This window comes from Littorina saxatilis, linkage group LG2 (assembly GCF_037325665.1).
Source record: "Littorina saxatilis isolate snail1 linkage group LG2, US_GU_Lsax_2.0, whole genome shotgun sequence".
NCBI lineage: Eukaryota > Metazoa > Mollusca > Gastropoda > Littorinimorpha > Littorinidae > Littorina > Littorina saxatilis.
The window spans coordinates 39,716,071-39,721,039 of NC_090246.1; the positions used below are offsets into that span (position 1 = coordinate 39,716,071).

At 41.0% G+C, this 4,969-nt stretch overlaps 1 long non-coding RNA gene across 1 annotated transcript; it reads right to left on the reverse strand.

Moving 5' to 3' along the window:
- Positions 1–1,438: 1,438 nt before the first annotated feature.
- Positions 1,439–4,238, reverse strand: LOC138958976 (uncharacterized). Its single transcript, XR_011453560.1, has 2 exons — positions 2,161–4,238; positions 1,439–1,880 (listed from the first exon to the last, which is right to left on the reverse strand). It is a non-coding gene; the product is annotated as an uncharacterized lncRNA (long non-coding RNA).
- Between the last annotated feature and the right edge of the window lie 731 nt (positions 4,239–4,969).

The following is a 4,969-nucleotide window of genomic DNA, read 5'->3' on the forward strand; positions in this document are numbered from 1 at the left end:
AAAACAATACCAACGTGTTTATGAGAGGAACACTGTGTGTCCGACGTAACTCGAAGACACAGCAAATCATTAATAATCAAAATCGTTAAGGCTCTTGATCTGCCGTGTGTTAAAAACAACGCACCTAAATCTGACCGAATTTCGAGTCTATTCAATGACGACGTCACTAAAAAAAAAAAAGAATTCCATTTATAACACAGTTGTAAAGCCGAGCGGTCTTAGCTTCACATTTCTGACACCAATTTGTACCCCGAAAGTGAGACGAGCTTCACATTAACTCAAACTGTCTGTGTCTGTGTCTTAGATGTTATACGTGTTTGAAGGTCATTTGTCAGGATGGCAATCACACGACAGGACAAACAGACACACAGAATATAAACTCAAGAAGAGGCAGGTGAAGTTCAAAATTGTATTGAATCAAAACAAATCATGAAAACAACTCAATACAAGGCGTAGGTTCTTTTCAGAAAGTATATCTGTACATTGGTTCACTCGTATTCCTGTAATTTTCCTACTACTGACAACAATATTCTAAGTCCTAAAATGGCTGAAAATTTGGGCATGACCCGTAGGTACCCTTAGCAAAATACGCTACTAAAAAAAAAAAATCCTATGTGCTAAAATGGCTGAAAATTTGGGCAGGGGTTCGGGGCCTGAGTAAAAATAAAGTAAAAGAGTAAAGCGACGCCACTTTACTCGCCGTGTGGTAACCTGGGACTGCGGAACGTTTGTTTTTAACCCTGTTAGTTCAGTCCACAGGGCGGAGTCCGGTATACCATTTAGACACTTAAGCCAGGTTGGTTGCTCAGACCCCGGAGGACAACTTAGAGATGACAACAAATACTTCAATACTAGGTTGAGACCCTCCCACAACCGTTCGGTACTAAGGTTGGGACCCTCCCACAACCTTTGGTTTAAACACAATTTTATTCAAAATACATGACATGAAACAATTGGCAAAAATGCAGCTAGGACACGAACTCAAGCAGATGCTTATTTGACGTGACCATAACAATGCTAAGTTACACAAGTTTTCATGATGGTGGACAACACAATTATTAACCAGAAGAACAAAATGTAGGAGAGGGGTATGGGGAACTTAATCAAAACAGGAGGATTTATAAAAATAAAAAAACAAAAAAAAAATAAAAATAAAAAGTAAAGAAAAAAAATAAGGTGAGACTATGAATGAAGCGCGTGGGACGAGAACATCGATGCTGAGACATGCAATAAGTAAGTTCAGATAAATGTACATTTTCATGGAGAGGGCAGTGTTATGGAGTGGTATAGCCCGGTTTTTAGACAATCATAAATGCCTCTACACAACTCTATAAATTTAGTATTTGTTTACAGACTTGAATGTAATCTGAATAGTTGTCCGCTACAGTAGCTTACAAGGCACAAGCGCACACTCACTCACACACGCAAAAACCTGGTGTTAAATGGATCTTGACACTGCCAAGACTAATTATTATTGTTTACAAAGCTTTTTACATCACAAAATCATTTCCGGGCTTCGACCAGTACTCTAGGCCGACAACACCGCAAGAAACTCTACAGTCCAAGACGCAGACACCTTTTGGCTCAAACAAAGCAGCTTAACAGGTAAGACGAATAGGTATTCTACTGTACGTTACCCTACTGCCATCTTTCGGCCCTCAAGATGTTGGTATGGCTGTAAGTCCTTCAGACGACTGACAAGGATGCACCAGTCCTCACGACACCGCAACCATTGCTTGACGTAGTCCTTGATCCTTCCAGTCCGTCTCGGCGGCTAACTGTAGAACCCTGCCAGCTCTCCATGCCACGGTCATGTACACCAAGCCGCAGTTGACTGGTTCAGTTCAGCCTCCGTCGATGAAAACCCTCCAGTTGGAACACTGTAAAGTTTATAGTCCATAAATCAACTTGTCTTTAGTTTCTTTCACTCGCACAATAAAAATACTCACTCGTCCAACATATTAAGCTGCATGAGCCAATATAATTATTTACACGTTAATTCCTGTTTTCTAAAACCAAGAAAACGTTACGTAAAACCCTCACATGTTTAAGCAGTGTAGCACAATAGCTTAGGCCTACACAATAACGTTAAACACAGAACCAGTCACTCTTCTCACATACGACAACATGACATGAAAATATAACCGGTTTCAAACATACCTCAAAAGAGTGTAAAGCCAACATTTAGTACAGTCGCCGGCCTGGCATGAATATGAAAATGGAAGATATCACGTAGACTGATAGGGAAAGTTCGTCAGTCTTCATCCTTCTTCAGTCAGATACCTAAAACAGGAGCCCGTCTGCTAACGTGTTACGAAAAACATGAGTCGAGCTTGGCTCCTTGACGGCGACTGATTTTACAAAGTCGTTCTTGCTATGGCATTGCCAGTGAGCTGTCGCCTGCATTACTTGCACGTGAAAAACCTTGTCAGTTACACAAAGGTTCCACTGCGGTCAACGCGACGGTATGCAGCCTATAGCCCTTTCCAATGTCTGACCATCGCTATAGTCTATTCTATTTACAACAATACACATTACCAAAAATACGAGTAAACCGCTTCGTAACATCACCCCCTTTCCTCAAAAGAAAATGAATTGTTGAAAAAACGATGAAATTTTCTGAATCTCGATCAGAGATTATCCAAAAAGTCAAAAGAATTATATATAGGTCATGTTCAGAAGCTGTTTAAAAAAAAAATATCATGAACGAAACTCGAGTAAGACCTTGGCCTTGCAAGAATATGCCAGTCAACACATCAAATCAAAAATCAAATCAAATCTGAAAATGTTACTGGACAAACAGGACAAACAAAACAATCATTCACACCCGTGTAAGCGCACGTGCCTTGAGATAGAAAACAATACTGCTAAAGGGTCAAACAAACAAACACTATTGGGCGCCAGATGTTATGGAGTGGTATAGCCCCACATTGGGCGCCAGATGTTATGGAGTGGTATAGCCCGGTTTTTAGACAATCATAAATGCCTCTACACAACTCTATAAATTTAGTATTTGTTTACAGACTTGAATGTAATCTGAATAGTTGTCCGCTACAGTAGCTTACAAGGCACAAGCGCACACTCACTCACACACGCAAAAACCTGGTGTTAAATGGATCTTGACACTGCCAAGACTAATTATTATTGTTTACAAAGCTTTTTACATCACAAAATCATTTCCGGGCTTCGACCAGTACTCTAGGCCGACAACACCGCAAGAAACTCTACAGTCCAAGACGCAGACACCTTTTGGCTCAAACAAAGCAGCTTAACAGGTAAGACGAATAGGTATTCTACTGTACGTTACCCTACTGCCATCTTTCGGCCCTCAAGATGTTGGTATGGCTGTAAGTCCTTCAGACGACTGACAAGGATGCACCAGTCCTCACGACACCGCAACCATTGCTTGACGTAGTCCTTGATCCTTCCAGTCCGTCTCGGCGGCTAACTGTAGAACCCTGCCAGCTCTCCATGCCATGGTCATGTACACCAAGCCGCAGTTGACTGGTTCAGTTCAGCCTCCGTCGATGAAAACCCTCCAGTTGGAACACTGTAAAGTTTATAGTCCATAAATCAACTTGTCTTTAGTTTCTTTCACTCGCACAATAAAAATACTCACTCGTCCAACATATTAAGCTGCATGAGCCAATATAATTATTTACACGTTAATTCCTGTTTTCTAAAACCAAGAAAACGTTACGTAAAACCCTCACATGTTTAAGCAGTGTAGCACAATAGCTTAGGCCTACACAATAACGTTAAACACAGAACCAGTCACTCTTCTCACATACGACAACATGACATGAAAATATAACCGGTTTCAAACATACCTCAAAAGAGTGTAAAGCCAACATTTAGTACAGTCGCCGGCCTGGCATGAATATGAAAATGGAAGATATCACGTAGACTGATAGGGAAAGTTCGTCAGTCTTCATCCTTCTTCAGTCAGATACCTAAAACAGGAGCCCGTCTGCTAACGTGTTACGAAAAACATGAGTCGAGCTTGGCTCCTTGACGGCGACTGATTTTACAAAGTCGTTCTTGCTATGGCATTGCCAGTGAGCTGTCGCCTGCATTACTTGCACGTGAAAAACCTTGTCAGTTACACAAAGGTTCCACTGCGGTCAACGCGACGGTATGCAGCCTATAGCCCTTTCCAATGTCTGACCATCGCTATAGTCTATTCTATTTACAACAATACACATTACCAAAAATACGAGTAAACCGCTTCGTAACAGGCAGCATAGTTCGTTACGAATGTATGGAAGAAAACAACCACACTCACACACACGAAAGAGAACAGCAAAACAAAAACAAAAACTTAATGATAATTATTACTTATGTTAAATATGTAATTGATGCAACAACACGGGTTTACGTTCTCCTGCACACAAACATATACAATACCAGTACGTGGGCTAATCCTTCAAGTTAGTCGACCAGATTCAGCAATAAAGGATTGGACAGACTCGAAAATCAATGTATTTATGCGAAATGAATGTTGCTCGCTGCCTCTTAATAATGTTTCCACGTGTCTAAAATTGGCAGGCAGTGAGTTAATTGTGGACATACGAGCATTTTCAAACAACGTGCAGTATAACAAGTAATGTTCAGCTGTTTCGTTCCGGTTACCGCACGCACACTGTGGGTTATCTTTTAAATGGCGTTTGCATAAATCGGAATTAAGGTTACTCATGTTTAAACGCATTCTGCTGTGTTGTATTTCTACCTGTCACAAGAGACAGGCACAGAAACAATGCTGTAACTCTAAGTGGGAAGTCCGGTATACCATTCAGACACTTAAGCCAAGTTGGTTGCCAAGACTCCCCCGAACCTCAGAAACTAACAGCTTATGTATCGATTGGAGATTGGATTTCCCTTCTTTGAGTCATGTGACGTCAGAGGCCGACAAAACTTTATAATTTGGCTTTTCAGGTTGACCGAAACTTCAAAGGAACTCAACAAAAAA